General features: G+C 44.1%; 1 long non-coding RNA gene across 1 annotated transcript in view; it reads right to left on the bottom strand.

Annotated features, from left to right (window-relative positions):
* LOC138269481 (uncharacterized) overlaps positions 1-26,050 on the bottom strand; it is an 892,011-nt gene that overhangs the window by 323,182 nt on the left and 542,779 nt on the right. The gene's annotated exons all lie outside the window — the stretch shown is intronic.

The raw sequence follows: 26,050 nt of genomic DNA, 5'->3' as shown, positions 1-26,050 counted from the left end.
CACAAACGTTTGCGAGAGAAGATTTGATTGTCCTGTTCTTCTGCTCCATAGTGCCTGAAGCCTCAGTCCAATAGCTGCAATGTAGTCTTTGCTCAATCTGTAATGCTGTACAAATCATCTTCATGACCTCGCTGTTAAAATTGACTGCCCTATCTGGTTTTAGAGAAACAGGAATGCCATACTTGGGAATCAGTTCCAGTAATACCTGTCCTTCTACTATGAGACTATTATTTCCTCTTGGTGGGTAGGCTTCAATCAATCTCAAGAAGATGCACACTATGACTAGGACGTATCTTAGCCCATTGCAAACAGGCACCTCGATAAAGCTCAACTGAAAGCCTTTTTAAAGGACCTCCTGATTTCCCTATGTGTATGTGTGTGGAAGTGGTGCGTTATTGGAAACAACAAGCTACCAGGCAATACTAGTCTGCCATCAGCAGACATCCAAATATCGTTTGAGTTTTTCTTACAGTCTGCTCTGATCCAGCTCTGCTGTTCTGCTTCTGGAATATTTTCTTGCACTTATTTTAAATCATCCCCAGTGTCCATTATTGACAACAACATTGAAAAGAAAGTGTCCTCCTCAGATCCACATGTGAAATGTTCATTAAATGTGTACGTCGTCAAAGCATAATATTGTGTGACCTTGTCAACAAATTGGTTTTAACCCCTCAGGTGCCAGGCCTTTTTTTTGGCTATTTGGAGCAGTTTGCACTTATGCCCTCATAACTTTTTGTCCACATAAGCTATCCACGCTAAATTGCATACTTTTTTCCAATATTCTAGGGATTCTAGAGGTACCCAAAATTTGTGGGCTCCCCTGAAGGAGACCAAGAAATTAGCCAAAATACAGCGAACATTTTGGTATTTCAAAAACATTGGAAAAAAGGGCTGCAGAAGAGGGTTTGTGTTTTTATCCCCCTGAAAACGGCATCAACAAAGAATTTGCAATGATAAAATCACCAACTTCCCAGCTTTCAGGAACAGGCAGACTTTAATCAGAAAACCACATTTTGCAGCACAATTTTGGCATTTTACTGGGACATACCCCATTTTTACTATTTTTTGTGCTTTCAGTCTCCTTCCAGTTAGTGACAGAAAGATGTGTGAAACCAATGCTGGATCCCAGAAAGCTAAACATTTCTAAAAAGTGGACAAAATTCTGAATTCAGCAAGGGGTAATTTGTGTAGATCCTACAAGGTTTGGTTCCTATAGGAAATAACAGCTGAAATTAAATAATATTGAAATTGAGTTGAAAAAAACAGCCATTTTTCTCAACATTTTACTCTGTAACTTTTTCCTGCAATGTCAGATTTTCAAAAGTGAAATATATACACCCTTGCATATGCTGGACTCTTCTGGTTGTGGGCATGTATAGGGCTTTTAGGTTAATCAAGAACCCTACATACCCAGAGCCAATAAAGGAGCTGGGCCTTACACTGGGTTTTCATTCTATACCGGGTACCCAGCAATTCATTTGCTGAAATATAAAATGTGAAAAATAGGTATCAAGAAAACCTTTGTAGTTCCAAAATGGGCACAAGATAAAGTGGTTATTTGCACATCTCTGAATTCTGGGGTGCCCTTACTAGCATGCGAATTACAGGGCATTTCTCAAATAGACTTTTTTTACACTCTGTCTTACATTTGGAAGGAAAAAATGTAGAGAAAGACAAGGGAAAACAACACTTGTTTTGCTATTCTGTGTTCCCCCAAGTCTTCCGATTAAAATGGTACCTCACTTGCATGGGTAGGCCTTATGCTCGGGACAGGGGCAAGGTGCAGAGCTGTAGATTTTGGACTCTAGCTCAGCCGGCACCTAGTTAAAATCTACCAAATCTGTGCATTTTTTAAAACTAGACACCTAGTGGAATCCAGGATAGGGTGACTTGTGGGGCTCTCACCAGGTTCTGTTACCCAGAATCCTTTGCAAACCTCAACAGTTGGCCACAGGAGCCACAAATGTCCTTCCACAAAGCGTTTCCCCAAGTCTCCAATAAAAATGGTACCTCACTTGTATGGGTAGGCCTAGCGCCCGTGACAGGAAATGCCCCAAAACACAACGTGGACACATCACATTTTCCCAAAGAAAAACAGAGATATATTTTGCAAAGTGCCAAGCTGTGGATTTTGGCCTCTAGCTCAGCCGGCGCCTAGGGAAATCAACCAAACCTGTGCATTTTTTAAACCTATACACCTAGGGGAATCCAAGATGGGGTGATTTGTTAGGCTCTCACTGGGTTCTGTTACCCAGAATCCATTGCAAACCTCAAAATGTAGCTAAAAAACACTTTTTCCTCACATTTTGGTGATAAAAATGTTACCTCACTTGTGTGGGTAGGCCTAGTGCCTGTGAAAGGAAATGCCCCAAAACACTATGTGGACATATGAAAATGATAAAATACTAAACTACCTGATTTTACGGGGGGACCTGCGTTTTTAGTCCTGGGCTCAGGAGCCATATAGCGAAATTGACCAAATCCAAACATTTCTGAAAACTAAACACCCGGGGAATCCAGGGAGGTGTGACCTGTATGGATCCCCCAATGTTTTCTTACACAGAATCCTCAGCAAACCTCACACTTAGCTACAAAATCATATTTTCCCACATTTCTATCTGGTATCACTGCGCTGGGACAACTTTCCTAACACCCAACGCTCCCCTCAGTCTCCTTGTAAAAATGATACCTCACTTGTGTAGGTGGGCCAAGTGCCTGTTACAGGGAAGAGACAAAAAACATGTTGAAATTGAGGGGGAACCAAAGCGGATCCAAAATGGCAGTTTGAAAAAAAAAACATTTAGGCTGACAAGTGGGGCAGAATTTTTATCGGTATAGATGAGACAATGCTTGGTGGTAGGAATTTTGTAGATTACAGTAGATTCCGGAAGGCTCCATCACAAAAATGTGGAACAAATGTGTGATTTCCTCCAAAGTTGGAGGTTTGCGGGCATTGTGGGTAAGAAAATGGTGCGGGGAGCATGTGAAGCACACCACCCTGGACTCACCCAGATGTTTAGTTTTCAGATGTGTCTAGGTCTTGAGGATTTTTCTACATGGCAGCGTCGCAAATTCCAAAAAGTGCAGCCCTCACCATTCCGATTGGGACGATTTTGAGAGTTAGCCAAGCTCTTATGGTCCAAATGTAAAACCAAAACCCAAAATTATCAAATATCCTCTTGCTTGCCATGGGATAAGATGTTTTGGTGTGTGGAGGGAGAGCTGAAAGACTGTTACACCCTTCAGTTGGGGTGGGGGCAGAACCACGCCCATACTGGTCGGTAGCCACCACCATACTATTTTTTTTTAAATTCCCTGTCATCTAGAAGACTTTCTGCCCCCCCCCGGGTTGTGTATTGGGGGTAATTGCACCATCTGCCCACTGGTGGGCAGACCAACTTTGGCCTCATTTATTTGGGGTGGCGGTATGGCCATAACCCCACCCTCTGATTTTGAAAAAGAAACCTTCCCTCGTCTCTGGTGGGCTTTCTGCCCCCCTTGGGGGGGAATGGGCCTTCCAAAAATAGGCTGATCTACCCCCAAGGGGGGGCAGATTTGGCCAACAGTAATGTGCCCCCAAGGGGAGTGCCCCCATGGGGAGTGACCCTTGCCCATGGGGCTTCTCACCCAAACAAAACACACACATACACACACACCAATCCCTAGTGCCTAAGTGGTTTCCCCCCTTCCCGGGGGCAGATCATCCTAATAGAAATAGGCTGATCTGCCCCCAAGGGGAGCATAAATGGTCTAAAATAAGTTTGCCTCCCAGGGGAGTGACCCTTGCCTAATGGGTCGCTCCCTTTGTATGAAATTGGTGCAAAAAAAAAATCCCCGGTGCCTAGTGGTTTCTGCTCCCCCCGGGGGCAGATTGGCCTAATAAAAATAGGCCAATCTGCCCACAAGGGGAGCAGAAATGGCCTAAAATAAATGTTCCCCCCAGAGGAACGACTCTTGCCTAAGGGGTCACACCCCTTGCATGAAATTGACGCAAAAAAATAAAAATCCATGATATCTAGTAGCTTCTGCCACCATTGGGGGCATATTGGCCTAATAAAAATAGGATGATCTGCCCCCAATGGGGGCAAATATGGCCTAAATACATTTAGCCCCCCAGGGGAGTGGCCCTTGCCTAAAGGGTCACTCCCCATACATAAAAACATAAAGTATACAAAAAAAATATCCCTGGTGTCTAGGGGTATGCCCCAGGGGCCGCTCCCCTTATCCGTAAGTATAAAAAATAAAAATAAATTCCCTGGTGTCTAGTGGGCATCACATCGCGATCGGGAAGCAGAAATGCTTGCAGAGACATGAAAGGAAAGGAAAGGCCTAGTAATGACTTTCAATAAACATAGTAATTTTCAACTGGGCAATTATGTTATAAGCTCTGGTAAGAACAATCAGTTCTGCATCTTGTGAAGATGTGACAGTAGGAAGCCATGAAGCTTCAACGATCTCCTGGACTGTACAGACAGCGTAAGCTGCTATCAAAGTACCTGCATTGTTTCTTAAACATGAGCCATCCACAAAAATTACAAAGTCCAGCTCAATTAAAGACACATCTTTAATAACAGGTCTTGGGTTTGTGCATAGGTCCGTGGCTTCTAGACAATTATGTTAAACATCATCAACAATAGGCATTAGGATAGAAAGGTAACAGAGTTTCAAAACAATATTTTCAGAGGAGAGGATCCTCAGCTCATACTTCATAAGCCTATTATTGGTCATACTCCAAACTTCTGTTTGTGTCAACAAAAGCTCCATATATAGTGGGACTATTACAGTTAAAGGCTATCCCATCACTGTGTTCTCACTCTTTTCCAGATTACAGCTTGCCTCAGCAAGATCTTCAAGGCAGCTGTGGAAGCCTGCAGCAATGGGGTTAAGGCCAGGACAAAAATATGCTACAGGTTTTCGAGCATCTCCATGCATCTGAAAGAGTTTACCCTTCTCTCTCACTGCAAAATAAAGTGAACTCGGATTTACAGTCCGGCATTTCTAGTGTTGGGGTGGGACACAGAATTTCGCTCAGCTCTAGGAATGCTTTTATGCAATCGACCCATAGAAGCGGATCAGGCACATCCTTGTATGTCAATCTCAGAAAAGTGTATTCCATTAGGATAAAGTTGGATATGCATTGTTTACAGTAGCAAACCATTCTCAAAAACATCCTGACTTCCTTCTGAGTTTGAGGTGGATTCATCTGAAAAATTGCTTCCACTCTCTCTGGTGACACCTTTCTAGCTCCTTTCACAATTATGTGTTCCAGATATTGATCTACTTTCTGACAGTACTGCAGTTTATCTGGAGACATGTGGCAAAAATCAGTAACAGTAAACCATTCTACAGTGCACGCAATTTAGAAAAATATGGTGGCTGGATTCAGTACCACAGGACAATATGGGATTTCAATTCAATTTATCATACTCAAATCCTGTGCTATTCTGAACTTGCCATTTGACTGATGTATTCCCATAATTGGTAAGTTGCATGGGCTTCCAATTAGTTCCCTCAAAATGCCCTTCTCTAGCATTTCGTTGATCAGAGGTATAATCCCTTCAGTCACTTATGGAGTCATTGGGTAAGGTGCTGTTCTTGGAAAAACTGCATTTGGTTTTATGTTTATTTGAACTGGTTCAACACTTTTGTTCATTCGAATGCCCATTCCTATCACACTCCACACTTCAAGTTTAAACCTTTCAACTAACTCATTGGGCTTGTCCTTTAACACCATCCTGGGATAGAACTGTATTTCCCCCTGGGTCAAATATCACTTCAGTGTCATTGTCATGTGTTTGAAACTCAATTCCATTTGGAGTACAAGTGATGGTGCAATTTAACTCACACAATAAATCCCTTCCTAACAGGTTATTAGGATCACATACTACAAACTGATGTTTTTCTTCGAAGGGATCTATCCTTACAGGCACTTCCTTTCTCAAATTCACAAACCTCTCAACTTGTGTATACCACTGCATTGGACTGTCTCTTCATTTTGCAAAGTTATTTGTAAATGGTACAAGATCTCCCCTACTCCAAGGGACATGCAAACATGCCCCTCCTGTGCATCCCCCTCAGAAGCCATGACTGCACCCTTTGTTTCCTTTTCTCCTTAGCCTCCTCAGCTATCTATTTTTTCATTTCTTGATTTTGTGGTCATTTTGTTTTTGATTTTTCCATCTCACTCCATTTGCATACACATTTCATCAATTCTTGAGATGAACTTGCAACCTTGGAGATCACATGTTTTCAACTCTGTCATCCACTTGCAGTCTGAAACTTCTATGCAAAGGCACACTTTTAAAATCATCTACAACATATTTATTTGCCAATTTGGTTAATTAATCATGCACTATTGCTGTTTTTCTCATAATTTCTTTGCACAAATAAACCAATTATCTTTCCTGATAGTGTTTGTTACACCTGCCAGTCTTAGGGTGGTCATCCCACGACTTGTATGCCTGCCTCCTTCCATGTTACTGACACTGTTTTTTGCTGGTTTTAAGACTCTGCACTTTACCACTGCTAACCAGTGCTAAAGTGCATATGCTCTCTCCCTTAAACATGGTAACATTGGTTCATTTCCAATTGGCATATTTGATTTACTTGTAAGTCCCTAGTAAAGTGCACTAAGTGCTCCCAGGTCCTGTAAATTGAATGCAACTAATGGGCCTGCAGCACTGATTGTGCCATCCAAATAAGTATTCCCTTAACAATGTCTCAGGCCTGCCATTGCAAGGCATGTGTGTGCAATTTCACTGCGACTTCGGCTTAGCATTTAAAAGTACTTGCCAAGCCTTAAACTCCCCTTTTTCTGCATATGTCACATCTAATGTAGGCCCTAGGTAACCCAGAGGGCAGGGTGCAATGAAGGTAACAGGCAGGACATGTATATGTGTGTTTTATATGCCCTGGTAGTAAAGAACTCCTAAATTCCTTTTCCACTACTGTAAGGCCTGCTCCTTTCATAGGAGAGCATTAGGACTGCCCTTACATACTGTTTGAGTAGTAGATTCTGATCAGAATGGGGTGACCAGGTCATATTTAGTATGGACAGAATGTTAATAGAAAATCCTACTTATTGGTGATGTTAGACTTATATTACTATTTAAGAAATGTCACTTTTAGAAAATGAGCATTTCTCTGCGCTTAAAAACATATGTGGCTTACCCCCTATCTCCAATCAATGTCTGGCTTGGGCTGGATGACAACTTTCTTGTGCATTTCACCCAGACATCCATAAACACAGGACACTCAGTCACACCTGCGCTCATCTGCATTATGAATGGGTCTTCCTGGGCTGGAAGGGTGGAGGGCCTGACGCTTACAGTTTAAAGGCTAGCTGCCTGCCATCACACAATAGACTGACAAACCCCCTACTGGGACTCTAGAAGACAGACCTGTACTGAAAGGGGAACTTGTGTACTTGAAAAACAATCTTTGAGGTTTACCCCACTTCAAAGGCACTTTTGGGTATATAAACTGGGTCTCTGGCACCACAAACTCAGACACTTCTGGACCTGAACCTGCAACCTGTCAAGAGGAACTGCCTGGCTGCCCAAAGGACTCACCTGGACTGCTCTGCTGAGAAGGACTGCTGCCCTGTTGTTGCCCTGCTGCCTTGCTGGCTTTTGACTTTGGTAAGAAGTGCTCTCCAAGGGCTTGGATTGAGCTTGCCTCCTGTTTTTTGAAGTCACAGTGCCAAAACGACCTCAACTCTTCAAGAAATTCCTTATGAGCTGAACATCGATGCCAGGCCTGCTGGAAATGATGCACAACCTGCCTTGCAAACAAGAAATCACTGCACAGTCGAACCGGAATGACACAGCCCAACTTCCAGAGTGGAAATTCGACGTAGCCCCTGCCTTGGGTGGAAACTTCGATGCATCGCCTACCAGATCGACGCAACTCTCACCCCTGCTTCTAACCCATTAGGGATTTGCCTGTATTTTTAAGATGTGGGAGAGAGCTGTCCCACGTGTATTGCAGATAGCGCCACATGTGTGCCTTCTTCCACTCTGGTGGATTCACCCTTTTGTTAGGTCCTCGAGTTACTGGATTTTTTTAGATGGCGAGCAGGCGGATGTAACACTGCAGGGGATTTATATAAAAATGGCACATTTGTCAATCAAGAAGAAGCTGAGAACCTCTTTGGCATAGATCATGGTCAATTCCTACAATACGCCAGCTTACTGCAAAGAGCTTGGGAGATTTGGACCTTTTTCCCTGCGAAACCCACTGAATCTCACTGTGCGACGGCTATTATTGACCTAGGATGTGATCGTGGGCTTCTTTCTAGCACCTATAAGGCCCTAAAGAGAGATAGGCAGATCAATATCATTGGATAAGGGATAAGTGGGAGGCAAACCTGGGATCACAGCTATGAAAATGCAGGCAACGATGAAACATTGTTTATTGGGCTTCCTTCCACTCCCTAAAAAAGGGCTCAAAATGGCATTTAAATTTGCACAGCTGGGGCTTGTTTGGGCTAAGAGGCACATCGCGATTCGATGGGCGGGTCCGGCCCCTCTAGTACAGAAGACATGGCTGAATGACCTTGTTGACTGAGCACGAACGGATGAGCATGCAGAACGCGACCTTGAACTCTGGCATGGCATGCTTGAAAGTCTGCACGGGGAGTCTATGGGAGAGGACGGAGACCCCTCAGTGGATAATCATTAACTAGCTGGATGCGGGCGCAGTCATACCCTATTGGGCTGCGGAGAGGCAGTGTGTGATATATAGTTGTGTGTGTCTGGGTGATGATACATCCTCCCCCCTAGTGCCTCCCCTATCGGCTTATTTTCCTAGTCCATGTCTCCTTCTTCCATTGTTCACTCAGCTTATGTGGTCACGGCCTGGGGTTGGCTACCCATTTAGGGGCTGCTGCCTAGATCGTGTGTACTGGTCTGGTATTGTGCGGCAGCAGCACGCTCTCCCCATTTGTATCTAGTAAAATGTATTACAGTATTGCAATTTAGTTGGTATAAGTTGAATATGCTATGCAATGTATTTACGTGAGCTAGACAGCCCACCACTAAAATATGCCACTGTTATGTAGAAATGCTGAACATTTGTGCAAGTATTATTGTATTACCTGACCATATACATCATAGGTAATACTCTGAACAAGCCCGAAAATGACTAACTTGCTTAGGACAATGTTGTGTGTTTGGGGCATGATATGGTGTTGGGTTTGAGTTTAAGGCTCTACACATGGCGCAAATGTATGTACCATGTGATACTTGCATAAATAAAAGTTGGGGAAAAAAGGATTACCCCGCATTGTCCCTGAGCATCAAAAAGATCCCTCCCCGCATCACAGTGAGGAACCAAGATGTGCACTGAAAAATTACGCAAGCCGCTTGCAGTGTAGAAAGAAACTACGCAAAGTATGTGCAGCGTCAGAGAATCTGACGCATATATTATTTTTCCAGGCATCTCTCCCTCTGTGGTCTACGTGTGTGCCAGTTTTGAGGCAAACCAGGTACTTTTTGTAATCAAGACTCTTTATAAACTTGCAGAAGTGATATTTCAACTTGTGCTTATTGAATCTTTATCGTTTTTACCTTATTTTATTCAGATAAATATGTATTTGTCTAATCATGGGTGCTGTATTTTTGTGTTGTTTTCACTATGTGACTGTATTAATTATTGCACAAATACTTTACACATTGCCTTCTAGGTTAAGCCTTACTGCTCAGTGTCAAGCTACCAGAGAATGGGCACAGGATAATGTGGATTGTGTGTGACTTGCCTTGACTAGGATTGTGGTCCATACGTGGACAAGGCTGTACACCTCTGCCAATTAGAGACGCCATTTCTGACACTGTTTAATGTGTTTGAGCTTTAAACACCCATGCAGAATTTCTTCTAATTCAGCTTTAAATTGCGGCTCATTCACTAGCCTTTTCTTTTGAGTAACTTGGTTGTCTCTTCACTTGTACTGGCACTTGGTCCTTCTGCATCTTCCACTGTTCTGTGGTTTCTAATAACCTCTTGTATCCACTCTGGGACCCATCCTTCTCTTTGCATTCTCTTCAGCTGGTGTAGTCTGGGTCGTAAAGACAAACAGACTACCTTTTACTAAGACTGGAATAATTTGTGGTGGAGACCACCCAAAAAGCTGTGAATTCTTTGAATTTGGGAAAAACCTATTTATTGGTGTATCCCCAGTTGTTTGCTGAATTTCTGCTGTTGGTGTAACCTCTGCAGATGCTGTTTGCTGGGTAGCTAATCCAGGCAACCAAGCCACTGTGACCAAGTTAACTCCATCCTTACCCATTCACATAATGCTTCAAATTTTGTAGGCTTAGGATGCGGTTTCATCTTGCATAAAAGATCTCTCAATTTCTTAAGAATTTTCAAATTAAATGATCCCCACCTTGGGAATCTCAGTGATTCTTCTTTCTTAGTGATGTTGCACCATTCACCAAGCCAAAAACACGTATGTTTTCCTCACTTGACCATTGTGTGGTATGCTGGTGTACCTTCTGGAGGACTCTCCTCTCCTTTTCTAACTAGAATCACTACATCACCTCTCAGCTATCTTCTGATAACTTTTAAGAATTTCATGATTTTAAGTTTATTTAATCAAAACCGTATCTCAAATAACAGCATCTAAATCTTTAGAGTCTGTCTCGTATACACCAAACCCCAGTTCCTCTATGTAGAATCACAATACAGCTCAGAAATACAATCAAACAATAACCATAACTTTCTTGCCGAACTTTAACCAATCACATCTTAACAGTACACCAATTAACCGGTCTCAGGGTGAAACAACATGGCAACAAACTTACAACAGTAATTCATTTATACAAAGAAGTTTCCAGAATTGCAAGCAAAATCTCAGCCAGCAAGAAATCACTCTGATCAATGCTGCATCAACCTTTGCGCAATCAGGTTTTGCTAACATAATTCAACATTAGTTCAATTACAACAATTTGTTAGTATGTCTACTTTTTTGTGTAGTTGATAGTACCTCACACTCTACGCATCAAATCCTGCAAACCAGAAAAACCAAAAAGTGTATTCTACACTTTTAAGTGCCTGTTCTGGAATCTTAGGCTATGGCGAGCCTGATAACTCTTGAACTTCTTTATAAAAAACACGAAAGCATCATTGATTCTATCAAAATATGCTTTAAAATTCCCCAAATAAAACATCAGCAATAACCAATAAACGCAATCCACAAATAAGCCCCATTGATCAGTGTAGGGAAAGGTGCGGAAGACATTGTGACGCGAAGGGTTAATTAGTCTGAGCAGATAAGATGAGCGTGCTACATGCAGAAACCTGAACAGTACGAGGAAAAGTTCACCATGTTGCTTTCAAGCTTGTTTTCCAACATTCCATAGATAAAATTATCTGCAGTCTGCATGTGCAAAAAGCAGGAAGTGTGGGAAAGAGGCAGACGAAGGGTGCTCTAACCCTGAGAAAGAGAGTAAAAAAAAAGGCCAGGAGATGATGGCTAGTGAGCAACAGGGCAGCCAAGGGATGTGTACTGATAACATAGCTAGAAAATGCAAGAAAGGAATACAGTCCAAGCTTCAGGTTATTTAAGCACCGAAGCACGGGTGGGGGAACTGAAGCTCGCAGATGGAGTTGTGCAAGCTGCCATCGCCCACATCGCTGCTTCCCTGCTTTTGCTGTTTTTAGACTGTGACGTTCGAGGGGGAGAGAGACTCGAGGGAGCAGGTGAGGGCTTCCCAGCATTGTGGATAAAGTTATGTTCCACCCAGGGATGAAAGGCCTTTGTTTCTCTGCTGTTTTTTAATTGATCAATATGCTAGCGCTGTGTCATTTATAGCTGTTTTCCTTGAATTTTTCAATGTGATGCAGTAGCTGAATGTGCATTTCATAGCTATATTTAGTTTGCTATATCGGTAAACTCTTTGCATACATATAAATAAGTATTTATATTGCTATTCTCATTCTACTCTGTTGGTGTGCCAATAATATATATATATTTTACTGATCATTCTATTAAAGCTAATCTGTGTGCCTTATTGGTGTGTCGTCCTTCATTGAGCGTCCATATTGACTTATATTGATTAGATCAGGTGTCAATCACCTGGATAAGACATTTTTGGTGGCAGCGGTGGGATATAAGTCAATAATGCCTCTTTGGTGACGTAAGAAAAATGGGGCAGAGAGTGAAAGGCAGCACGGAGCAGAAGCCAGGTCCATTCCCGGGTGGTAACTCACCCGTTTTCTGGTGTGGCAGGACTCCTGAACCGGTGAGCAGCGCTGGTTTTATGGGAAGCACTAGATGAGAAAGTGACTCCTCTTTTTGTGGAGGATGCAGTTGAGAGTGTGAAACTAAGAGGGGCAAAGCTGGAGCTGAAAGAAGCAGGGCAAGTGGGATGGCTTTTCCTGTCTGCGATCCGTACTGTGTATAAGAAAATATTAACTCAAGAAGAAGAAATGAGAAAACTGGATGATGAGGTTGTAGCCTTGCAGGAGAAGCAGTTACTCATGAAGGAGACTATAGAAAGTGCAGTGACTCGTGGTGATCAAATGGAGGCAAGGTGCACCGCATTAGCAGTACGAGTAGCAAAGCAGTGGAGTAGGCAGAAGCCTAAAGTACCCTCGGCTGTGCAAGTGAGGGCATTGGTACGTAAAGAACCCTGGGATCCCTATACTTGGGATGGGACAGTCTCTGATAATGATGATTGGGACTGGGAGAATGAAGTGGACGTACGTGTAGCAGAACTAAGTGAAGTTGAAAGTGAAAATGAAAGGATGTTGGACACTCGTCCCCTTGTGCAAAACAAATCAAAAGAAGTAAATGCTGGGCAAGTACAGAATTCTCGCTTAGTAAGAGACTATACACAAAGTGAGTTGTTAGAAATAACCTGCATATTTAGACAAGTGCCTGCGGAGCCTTTGTTTAAATGGCTAGTGAGATTGTGGGACACTGGAGCAGATGGTACATTTTTATCACCAACTGCACTCTTTAAAATGGGGTCTGTAACCACCCATGCCACGCTAGGGCAACGTTTGCGAGGTGCACAGGGGCAACAAGCTTTTTCTCTGATGTTCTGGTTGATAGAAGGAGTGAAGCAATTGTATCCAACTGCTATGGATGTAGAAGAGAATTGGTGCCCTTGGCACACAATTTCAGAGGCAAATGAGCAATTACAAGAAATGGAAATGCAGAATGCAGTGTATTCTCAACAATTTGAAGGACCTGATTTTGAACCTGTGACAGCAGGAATCAGGGCACGACTGATTAGGAATGCCCCTCCACATATGAAAGGTGCCTTGTTAGCCCTTCTAGGACCTGCTCAGGGAAGACCAGTAGGGGAAGTAGTATTATTAATGGCACAATCGGAAGGGCTTGACAGAAAGAAATCAGCAAGAGCTGTGGGGCAAGACAATAAATAAAAGGGAGGAGAGTCTACAATAAAAGTGACCAAACGACAAATGTGGATAGATTTATTAAATGCTAGAAAATGAAGAAAGAGGAAATAGACGGGAAGCCAGCCAGTTATTTGCTTAATAAATGGAAAGCATTGCAATGTAGGCAGAAAGAAAAGGGGGCATTCGATGAAAAGCAGCCTTCAGCACCACCAAAGGAAGAGGCTGAGAAGACAAAAGCGGGGCCAGATAAAAATAGCAAGGTACCTGTCTCAACTCTATATCCCGACTTGCCCAGCGATGGCTGGGAAGTCCCAGAACCCTTATGAAGGTCAGGCCAAACCCCGGGAATCAGAGCAGTGCAAGAGGTAAAGCTCCGGGGATAGGCGGCCTTATATACCACTTATTATTTATTGGCAAAAAGGAACGCAACATGTTATGGCACTGCTTGATACAGGTGCAGAAGTAAGTCTGATAAATAGGAACCCTAAGAAGCTGCCAGGAAAAAGCGTGATCATTAATGGTTATAGGGGTGCTGAGACAGAGGCTAAACCTGTTAGACTTAAATTGTCAATTGGTAAAGGACCCCCATTCACAGCAGAAGTATTAATGGCAGAAGTACCAAAGTACATCATTGGCATGGACCTGTTATTAGGCACAACCATAGAGATGCAATGGAGAACATTCACTTTTGGTGTGAGGTGTGCACACATAAAGAAACCTATGACAATCCTAATTGGGCATGCAAAATGGAGTTAATTACATGTGCCTCCTCCAAAGGAGCCAGTGTGTATCAAACAGTACCGAATAGCTGGAGGTCACAAGGAGATTTCAGAAAATATTCAAGGGCTTCTAGATGCAGGTGTGCTTAGGCCAGCCATGAGCCCATTTAATTCCCCTATATGGCCTTTAAAGAAACCGGATGGTACATATAGAATGACTGTTGACTGTCAACAACGGAACAGAGTGTCCCCGCCCTTGGCAGCCACAGTCCCAGACATCATCACTCTAGTTGAACAGTTGAGCAAAGATGTGGGGGAATGGCATGCTGTAATTGATATAGCAAATGCCTTTTTCTCAATTGACATTGATGAGGCAAGTCAAGACCAATTTGCAATAAGCTGGCAAAACAGACAGTTCACGCTCAGAAAGCTGTCCCAGGGGTATGTACATAGCCCCACATTGTGCCACGGACTAATAGCCATTTTCCCAAGTTCTCGGCAGGGGACACCCCCCTTGCACATTACATTGATGACATCATGATGACTGGGGAAACCAAAGAACAGGTCTCAGACACACTGGAGAGGTTAATTGAGTACTTACAGCAGAGGGGATGGGATATTAACCCTAAAAAGGTCCAAGGCCCTGCACAAGAGATACAATTCCTGGGTGCTATTTGGTCAGGACCAGTAAAAAGAATACCACAGAAAGTGATTGATACGGTACAGCAGTTAAAGGTTCCTACAACAAAGGCAGAAGCACAACGATTCATTGGCTTGATGGGATTTTGGAGACAACATATCCCTCACTTAGAATTAATACTGAGACCATTATATCAAGTTACACGAAAAAAGCACACTTTTCAGTGGGGACCTGAACAGCAAGAGGCCTTTAAGGAGGCAAAAAATGCATTACAGAACTACTTTGCGTTTGGTCCTATCACAGAAGGAGACCCGTTTGAGTTGGAAATGATAGTACCGGATGATGTAGTGATGTGGAGTCTATGGTAAAGGCAAGGCAGAAAGAAAGTGCCACAAGGATTCTGGTCAAAGAGATTAACACCATCCATGAGCAATTACACCCCGTTACAGAAAGAACTAGCAGGAGCATATTGGGCATTAGTGAAAACGGAACACATAACTGGTGACCGGCCAGTTACCTTAAGAACACAGGTCCCTTTACTAGGCTGGATAAGAGAAGGAGGGGTTGGCGCTAAAGTAGGCAGAGCACAGGAGTCTACCATCGTAAAGTGGAAATGGTACCAGCAGCAGAGAGCAAAGCCGGGGCCAGCAGGAGTGTCAAAGTTATAAGAAGATATGCTGGGGGCAGTGGACCTGCAGGCAATGGCCCCCTCATCAGAACTTATTGAAATGGAACTTTCACCACTTACTGAAGGAGAACAACAAAATGCATAGTTCACAGATGGAATAGCCCGATACCATCAATGAAAAAGACAATGGCAAGCAGTTGCATTCCAGCCTGCTACAGAAACACTGTTGTTGAGAGGAGAAGATAATGGATCAAGCCAGTTTGCAGAGCTGCAGGGGGTAGGAGCAGTAATTGAACAGGCCCCCATTGGAGAGAAAACATTTGTGTACACTGACAGTTGGCCCACTTACCAAGGACTAGTAAGCTGGGGCCCAGCTTGGTGCAAAGATAGATGGAAAATTAAGGGCACTCCCATCTGGGGGGGCGAGCAACTATGGGAAGAGATGTGGAAGAAAGGGCAAAGGTGTCAAATCTATGTGGGCCATGTGGATGCTCATTGTCCATCAGACACCTCCCTTGCATCTCTATTCAACAATACTGCAGATCAGATGGCCAAAACACGGATGGTGGTCATTAATGAAGAAGCAGAGGCTGCTTTAGCAAATTGGGCTCATGCAACTTCAGGACATCTAGGAGAAAATGGCACTTAGGCATGGGCGTAGCAACGACAAATTCCAGTTACTAAAGAACTAGTACAACAAGCAGTAAAGGAGTGCTCTACAAGTAACCAAATCAGACAAATGCCTTTGCAAAAGAAGCTTAGTGGACATATCAAAAGAGGAACTGCAGCTGCCACGGTGTGGCAATTGGACTATATCGGGCCACTACCAAAAGGAGGAAAAAGCTACATACTGATGAGCGAAAGTTTCAATGAGATGCAGTAGCTGAATGTGCATTTCATAGGCAGTCAATTAATGTTGTTCTGTATAGTAAAGCTATATTTAGATTGCTATATTGGTAAACTCTTTGCATACATAGAAATAGGTATTTTTATTGCTATTCTCATTCTACTCTGTTGGTGTGCCAATAATATATATATATATTTCACTGATCATTCTATTAAAGCTAATCTGTGTGCATTATTGGTGTGTCGTCCTTCATTGCGCGTCCTTATTGACTTATATTTATTAGATCAGGTGTCAATCACCTGAATAAGACACCCATCAATAATTTTCACAGCACACACATAAAACACATTAACAATAAGTAGTAATAATGATTCATGACATATCTCCCTATAAATACTTACACCATGTAAACAGCAACTGCCTTTGAAATTACGTCTTGCTAGTCTTCATGTTCTGGATATTCGGATTTGGAACATGGGTATTACTCTATCTTGGGCAATTATTTTATAGCTCTTTTTGATCAAGGTGCAGCCCGGAACTGATAGAGGTGGAGTTGGGTCATAGCAAAAAAATATGGTGGTCCCTTTCAATTACCATCAGTTACAGGGTCAGGACCTATCTCCGCACCGATTTCCACTCTCAGGTGATGGACCTTGGGCACGTGTTTTGATCAAAGAGCTATACCAAAGTTATCAATACATTCAATTCAAGTAGATTTTCAGTCAATAATGAGAGATGAAGTTGTATGACTTTAGTCACATTGAAGAGATTAGTACGTTTTTTTGGTTTATTAAATTAGTTAATAAATCTTTAGACAGTTTATAGAATTCTCATAAAGGGTTTTGGTTTGATCAAATAATCCAGCAATATATTAGAGTGCTCCCTGAAGGAATAAACGCTTTTCTTGTAAACAGGACCAGAATTTCAAGTTAGTGGAACTCATGAAAAGTGCAATGTCTTAAAGACAAGTGTGAGATTTAAGGAGCATAATTCAAGTAAAAAATAATGTAATAGAACTTCCCATTTAGAGAAGTTCAAAAGATTCAGTAAAATCTCAAAACAGTATATGGTGAATAAGTACTGGCAAATGCAAATAAATAAGTGCTGCAGCACACAGTATGGGTGTGATAGAGTCTCTTCCTTTTCCTCCTCCCCTGCACTGTGAACACACACTTTTACAGACAGCATAAATCATTGTTGCAATAAATGTTGACTTGTTCTTTCATCTTTAGCCAATGAGAATTCAATATATTCTTGGCAGCAAGTATTATAACGACCTCCCGCCATTGTAAAGTGGTATTCCCCCATACCATGGGACTGTAAATTAAATATTACTAGTGAGCCTGCAGTACTGATTGTGCCAGCCACTGAGGTAGCCCTGTAGACATGTCTCAGGCCTGCCACGGCAGGGCCGGTGTGTACAGTTCCACTGCCACTTCGACTTGGCCGGTAAAACCTCTTGCCAAGCCTTAAACTCCCCCTTTCTTCAATAAGTTACCAGCATGGTAGCCCTACATAGCAGGATGCTTTGTAAGTAAAAGGCAGGGCATGTCTTTTACATTTTACTTGACCTGGTAATGAAAAACTCCCAAAATCCTGTTTCATCACTGTTATGTCTTAATTTACTTTTAAGCTGTAATTACTGATCAGAAAGGAGTACATGTCATGTGTACATGTGTGGTCTGATCTAGATGACAGCTACATTTGTGCATTCTCTCCAGACACCCACTACATAGGACACACAACTGTTTCTGCATACTGATGGGTCTTCCTGGACAGGGAGGATAGGAAGGACTCACACACTTCAAAAGGTAGAGGCCTAAGCCCCTCACAAAGGGCTGATAACCCTCTACTGATAGTCTGGAGCCAGGGCTATGCTGGAAAGGGTCCTGTGAACTTCAGAGAGATCTTTTGAAGTCATCCCCACATCAAAGGCACTTTTAGGTATAAGTATTGGGGCGCTGGCCCCCTGAAATCAGATCACTACAAGACTTGGGGAAGACCTCTACTGGACTAAAGCCTGTTGTGCTATAAGGATTGCCACTCTGCCTGGACTGACTGTTCCCAGGAACTGCTTCTTGGCATCGCTGAGCTGCCCTGACACCTGCCAATCTCTGCCCTACTGAGGACAAGGACTGGGTCCATACTGTTGAACAAGAGTGTCATCAGGGTCTTGCTGGCTTGCACCTGTTCTTCTGCAGTATTAGGGACATTAAATACTGCTTGCAACTCTTCTAGTGCTGCTGGACTCTGTCATCTGTGAGTCCTATCCTTGCCTGAGTTGCCCTCTCCAATCCTGGGCCTCAGAAATAGGTTCTGCAACTGATTCATGCAAAAACAAACATATTACCTTGAGTGAGTGTAAAATTTTGCTTTATCACTCTTCCGCCATGGAGGCTGCCCGATGACAATGGATTTGCAGCCTGCGTGGATCAACGTTGATGCGCTGCACAGCTCATCGATGATGCATTGCATTCACTTCAGTGGCGCATGAGTACAATGCAGTGATCAAACTGCATGGAAAATACCAACACATCTTACCCTCAATGCTTTGCCTCATCAAAGGTACTGTTTCAGTAGACCCTTCATGGGTTATGTAGCCAGCCTGGCTTCCATGGTGGCCAGCCTGAAATTTGGATTTCTAAAGAGCCCTAGCAACCTCACGTAAGTTTTTGACGGCTAGTGATTTGTAAGCACTATTTCACATTAAATCTTTAAAAATTTATATCTTGAATTCTACTGATTGGATTTTTGTTGTTTTGGTTTTGTTTTTCTTAAGTAAATATTGTTGTATTTTTCTAATCTGGTGTGGAGTCACTATGTTCTATTTACATTGAGTTACTATATTTTAAGTGTGTTGTACAAAGACTTTACACATTGCTTCTTACGTTAAACCTGACTGCTCTGTGCCAAGCTACCAGAGTGTGAGTACAGGTTAATTTAGTGAGTGTAACATGCTTTTCCTCACTAGGATTGTTGTCCCTACTTGGACAGGATACAAACCTCTGACAACTAAAGCCTCAATTTCTAACACTGAAGATCAGCTGTGAGGATAGGACTTATGTTTCTGAATACCATATCATAATTCAGTGTACACTATTACTCACGCCTAGACCAATTCATATCAATTGTCTCTGATCCCCAATGGCATTTTCTTCACTATTCTATTCAATTTGCATTTTTAATTTCTCAATTCTATCTGATTGGCATTTTTGTTTTTTTCTTTAAATCATGTCTCTGGTTGGAAGTTCTACACCTGCACCTGCAAGAAAGGAGTTTGAGCTGGACAAAAATGAGGGTTTCACTGTGGACCATCTCAAGGATTTCTGCAAGGATTTGGGGTTTCCTGTAAAAAGCAGCACCAAGAAGGTGGAACTGCAAGAGGCACTGAAAGCCTATTCAGAAGCTCTTGCTGCATTCAATGAGACCTCAGAAGAGAATGATGCTGAGGAAGAGCTAGGTGTGGTGAATGATTTGGACCAGGGCGTAGGAGGTGGCTTTGGTCTGCTCTTTGTTGGGAGGAAAGCAATTTACTCCCAGGAATGAGGGCTCTTTCCAGAGCAGGGAACATCATGTCAACCAAGGGCCTGTCCCCAGAGGAGCAGGAGGACAGGAAGGAGGAGAGGAAATTAGAATCATAAATGGCTAAGCTCAAATTGGAGAAAGCGACGGAGGCAAAAAGATTGGCTATGGACGAGAAGAAGATGATGTTTGCTCAGGGGGTTGAACCTGAGAGAGCTGGACATAAGATCCCTATGTGCAGGATCCAGCAACAGCAGTAATGGTGGCAGCATACCTGCAGTGTCTGCATGTGAGTCCAGCTACCAAACCCCAAATGGTATGGTGCCAAGTTACAGTGTGAAGGATGACTGAGATAAATGGTTGGCAGCCTATGAAGTGGCTTTAAAGTGCACAGGGTCCCAGAGGAGCTCTGGGGGTAATGTTTGGTGGTAAATGCCCATGGTAGGGAAGGACACACTCCTTACACTAGACGTAGAGGACCAGAGCAACTTCACTATCATGAAGACCATTTTAGGCTGAGAAGTATAAGCAACGGTTCAGGGTTAGTCCCAAACTCTTAACACAAACATAGGTGGATTTCTTGGACTACGCTGGCAAGGCACTGAAGGGGTGACTGAGGGACAGCAAGGTTGATGATTTTGAGGGCTGTACAACTTGCTTTTTGAAGGAGCACTTGTTTGCTCTTTTTTTCCAGATCTGAGCCAACACCTGCTGGATAGAAAGCTGAATGGCTCCAGGAAGCTTGCTGTGGAGGCAGGCATCTGAGTCAGGACCAGAGGATTGAATAAGGTATCTTGGGGGGGACTCTCAAAAGAGGGGGGTGATAAAAAGAAGGAGTTCTTTAGTGGCCCCTGGAACAACTCAAAGTGGATAGGGTCTAGGTCTCCTTTCCAACCTGACCACCAGAAACAAAACTACCCTGACAAAAGCCAGCAGCCCAAACCGCCCAAGTGCTATAATTGCAGCAAGTATGGACACTACAAGGGCGAACCCAAGTGTCCAAAAAGAGCATGCCCTTCTTCTGGAGTAAAGGGCCAAGGGGTAACTAGCATAGTGCTGGCTGAGGAGTTTGTCCCAGTTAATGGGGGAGAGTTTAGTGGGGTTGCCCTAGTTCCCTAGGTGACAGTGAGATGGTCTTGAAGATCCATGTACTCTCTAATACTACAACGTTTAGGCAAGAGATCGCCTTCAATGAGCTAGGTGTTGAGGCTCTGAGGGACACAGGTGCCATTATTTCTATGGCAAGTAGCGAGCTGGTGTCCCTACAGTAGGTGATTCCCAATACAGTCTACCAGGGTATGTTGGCTGACAACAGAGAGGGTATATATTCTGTGGGGGATGAAGTTCAGAACATCTTAAGGTTGCTATGAGCCCTGCTGTGGTTTGTTTGTTGGGTAAGGAAATTGAGTCCCTTATCTGGAAGTAAGTGGTGTTCAAGGTTCATGTGGAGCTGTTGGGTTTATCTGATTGGATTTGTGTAACCATGAGGTCTATGGCTGCCTGGGAGGTAGCTCAGAAAGAGCAGGAGACTGGATAAATGGTCCAGCTAGCTACTAAAAAGGAGAAAGGCAGAGGGCTTGGTAAATCAGACACTGACACCCTGATTTTACCCACAGAGAGATCGATAGGACACCTGAAGTGGCCTACCTGAAGTCCAGTGAGGAGGGAACTGATCCCCTATGGTGACCTGCTTTTACCTGCTAGTTGGCATGTAAAAAGAAACCCACCACGCAGGAGTTCTGTAGGGCTTAGAGGGAGAGCCCAACCCTTGAGGACATGAGAAAAAAGGCTGAATCACAAGCAGCAGGTGATGCCTCTGGGAGCTATCATATTTCCTGGGAGGACAACCTTCTTTACAGTGAGCCTAAGGTTCCTGTGCATGGGACCATAAGGGACCTGGTGGTCCCCCAATTCTGCAGGGCCCTCCTATTGGAGGTGTCTCATGAGAACCCACAAGGTAGGACACTTGGGCCGAGACAAGGCCAGTGCAAGGCTTTTCCCCCACTTTTATTTGCCTAATATCAGGACACCCTCAGACATGTTCTGCAGGACCTATGTGACCTGTCAAGGCAGTGGAAAAACAGGGCAAAAGCTAAATGTTCCCCTGGTGGGCATCAACATTGTTAGGCCCACAGATCCCCAGAATACTTCTGGTTACTGGTTTATCTTGGTTCTGGTGGATCATACCACACAGTACCCAGAGGCCATCCCTCAGAGGACCACCAGTACACCTGTAGTGGCAAGGACCCAGTTGGGGATTTTTACCCTATGAGGTAGTATCTGAGAGGGGCACCAACGTCATGTCTGCATACATGCAGGACATGTGGAAAGTGTGTGGAGTGACTTACAAGTTCTTCACACCTTACAGGCATGAAAAGAAGTCTGCTTGAGAGCCTAAGGCAAAAGTGGGATATCATCTTGCCCTGTTTTTGTTTTCTTACAGGGAGGTACAGCAGAAGTGCGTGAGCTTCAGCCACTTTGAGATTTTTCATGAGCTCCCTGTCAGAGGACCTCTGGGTCTGGTGAAGGAGGGATGGGAGCAAGCTCCCAAGAAATTTTCCCAGGGTATAGTGAGCTACATGCTGGCCTTCCAAAGCCAAATGGCTAAGTTATGCAAGCAAGCTTCTGATAACTTAGAAGCTGTCTAGGCTGGATTAAAATAGTGGTAAAATGAAAATGTTAGCACTGTGAAATTTCAACTTGGGTAGAAAGTGTGGGTGATGGAACCTGTAAAACCTGGGGTCCTCCAGGACCACTAGACAGGGCCCTATGAGGTGATTAGGAAGAAAGGTAAGGCCAAATACATGATGGACGTTAAGACCCAAGGCAACCTCAAAGGGTGCTTTGTATTAATTGCCTCAAATCACACATTTTGAGAGGTCTGAGGGTACCATTTTGTTGGTTACTGATAGAGCTGAGGAGGAGGAGAGTGAAACCTGAACTTTTAGCCTCCAAGGAGAAGAACGGGTCTGTAGAAGGAGTCTCCCACTCTGACTCTTGAACATCCGAGGGACTGTCACCAAGTGTAGTAACAGTATCCTCTCTTTTCTCTCTTACTCCTTGGATTATCCACCTCTGTACCCAGGATGTGGATGCAGGGCACAACCTCCCTGTCAAATGTATATATTATAGGTTGTTGGATAAGGTGAGGGCCAGCATCAAGAGTGAAGTCTCTAAGATGCTGGAGCTGGGGGTGATATGGCCTTCCAGTAGTCCCTAGTCCAGTAGTGTGGTTCTGGTACTAAAAGCTGCCCCATCGAACACCACACCTGAACTGAGGTTCTGTGTGGATTATAGAGGGCTAAACCCTGTAGCAAAGACTAATGCTCACCCTGTTCCCCAGGCAGATGATCTCATTGACAGGTTAGGGCGTGCCCAGTACTTCAGTACCTTTGATCTCATGTCAGGGTACTGACAGATCGCCCTAACAGAAGGAGCCAAGATGAGGTCACACTTCTCCACTCCAGGGGGCCACTATCACATTAGAATGATACCCTTTCTCGCAAAGATCACTCCTGCCACCTTCTAGAGGTTGGTGAACCAGGTCCTTTCTGGATTGGAGGTCTTCTCTGCTGCCTATTGGGATGACATAGCTGACTTCAGTAGCAGCTATAAGGACCACCTCTTTCAACCTCGGGAAGTGTTTCAGGCCCTACAACAGGCAGGCCTGACTATCAAGGCCAGTAATACCAGATAGGCCAGGGGTCGTGGTGTACTTGGGTTGTCTGGTTGGCAGGGGTAAGGTGCATCCCACCCAGGCCAAGATTTAAGCTCTCGTGGCCTGGGAACCCCCCAAAACCTAGACTGAGGCCAGAACATTCTTGCCCCTCACTGGGTACTATTTGAGGTTAGCCAAAGGATATGGCACCATTGCTGCCCCCTTGGCTGAGCTGACCAGAAATGTGATTTGGATAGAGGCTTGCCCAAAAGCACTTGACTCCCTGAAGCAAGCCATGTCCACAGCCCCTATGCTCAAGGACCCTAACTTCCCCAAGGAGTTTATCTTTCAAACAGATGCCTTAGAACATGGCCTAGGGACAGTTTTAACACAGGTGAATAAAGAAGGCCTGATGCAACATGTAGCCCTCATCTCCAGGAGGTTACTTTCTACGGAACACAGGTGAGCTGCTATTGACAGAAAAGCATTTGCTATGGTTTGAGCCCTAAAGAAGATGAGGCCATACCTTTTTGGCACTCCCTTCCTGATTCAAACTGACCACATACCTCTCAGGTGGCTAATGCAAATGAGGGGTGAAAATCCAAAAGTGTTGAGGTGTTCCATTTCCCTACAAGGTATGGACTTTGAAGTGGAATACAGACCTGCTGTAGACCACACCAATGCTGATGGTCAATCTAAGGGCCATATTTATACTTTTTGACGCAAAACTGCGCTAACGCAGTTTTGCGTCAAAAAAATTTGCGCCGTCTAACGCCATTTGGATGCGCCGTGCGGGCGTCAAATTTATACTTTGACGTACGGCGGCGCAACCAACAGGTGGGCGTCAGGATATTGTGACGCACACAGCGGCGTCAAGTCGTAAGGAAAAACCACGTAAAGGCGACGCACATCACCGTGGGCCGATTTACGACAGCGCAATCGTGAAAGCGCTGGTTTTTCTCACGCAATTGCGTCAAATTCTAGAGCAAAAACTGCAGTGTTACCAGAGAGCCAACATGGATCCCAGTGGACACAACAGAGCCCAGGATGATGACAGCAGACCAGGAACCAGCCAAGTGGTCCCACAAACAAACCAGGATAACCAAAAAAAGAAAAGAAAGTGTCGCTTCAGTGAAGAGGAGCAGGAAATCCTGGTGAGAGAGGTGACGGAACACCAGCACCAACTTTTCATTACATCCAAATTGCCACTCAGTAGGAGAGAGGCCATATGGAAGCAAATAGTGGACAAGATCAACAGTGTGGCTGAAGAACGCCGCACAGTCACTGAGTGTAAGAAACGCTGGCATGACTGTAAACGCAGGACCAAAGAGAAAATGGCCAGGAACAGGAAGGCAGCAATGCAGACTGGAGGTGGGAGTCCAGCACAACAGGAGGCCCTGGACCACATGGAGGAGATGGTTGCAGCCGCCATCCCAGAGGAGATCGTCACAGGGATTCAAGGGCAGGACAGTGCAGACTACCAAGACACAATGCACATGCAGGGTAAGTCGCATGGGGAATTATAATGCACTAATGTTAACTGCAACCAGGGGGGGAATACCTACTACACAATGCATGTAAGTCAGCATATACATAGAGTGGCATGGGTAAAGGAGCACAGTAGGGGGGCATGCCTAGCACACACTGAAGCTGGGGCACCACCAAACACAGCAACAAGTACAGCCCCATGGGGACATCCTGTAAGTACAACAATAGAGCCAAGGGAAAGCAGCGACAGGTAGGAAGGCCACTACAGCAAACTCACATCCAGGCACTTGTTTTGTAAAATCTATCCTACAGCAACTAGGTCCCTATCAGTAACCCAGTAGGCAAAGCAACAACTGCAATGTAACTGCCACAACACCTTACAATAACGCCTCTCATCTCTGTGCAGCTACAGTACCAAATGGCAGCAACCTCCCCATGGAATATACATACACAAATTAGGGGGTGACATTGACATCCGCAACAAGTCAGTGTAAAAATACAAACGCACCAGTACACTCAAATGCCCAATGTCCATACCTGACACATACATAAGCCAAAGTAAACAGCAATAGGACCCACACAGCACCAACCACACACACATGCTGCATACGTCAGGGTCCCACACATGCCTGGATAACAAGGCTACATCACTAATGTCATACTGCTCATACATACAACACCTGAGGAGGAGACATAGGCAACTGGTCACTCAAACACACCTGCAAAGTCTGACAAACAAATTGGACCTTCATACGATAAACAGGCTTATACAATCAAACACACATGACCCACCTTCATCTTCAAACATCAACAATGTTTACATCCACACCACATCCAAACATGAACATGCATAGGAAATGGCACGGAACATGTACACTGCATGCAATGTGAATCAAAAGTGAATGGGGCAGGTCCTGAGAGGCAAGTGTGTTGGCAGGGCACTCACAACACCCACAGTCAGTCAATGTGTATTCTGGCAAGTGTAATGTATACTTTGCGCATTAGCCTCAGGCTGTAGGCCTTTCTGCACCTTACCCTGAATGTACTCTTACGCATATGCTCACATCTAAGAGCCTCTGAGCACTTTGCACTACATGCTTCTCATTGGCCTTCCTATCAGGAAATATACCAAATAGCCAGTCCTAGGGTGTTGTTAATAAGTCCAATCACACTGTTTTGC

The sequence above is a fragment of the Pleurodeles waltl genome, chromosome 2_1, assembly GCF_031143425.1.
Source record: "Pleurodeles waltl isolate 20211129_DDA chromosome 2_1, aPleWal1.hap1.20221129, whole genome shotgun sequence".
Classification (NCBI taxonomy): Eukaryota; Metazoa; Chordata; class Amphibia; order Caudata; family Salamandridae; genus Pleurodeles; species Pleurodeles waltl.
The sequence above is the reverse complement of the archived record's forward strand: the minus strand, read 5'-3'. Positions and strand labels throughout refer to the sequence as shown.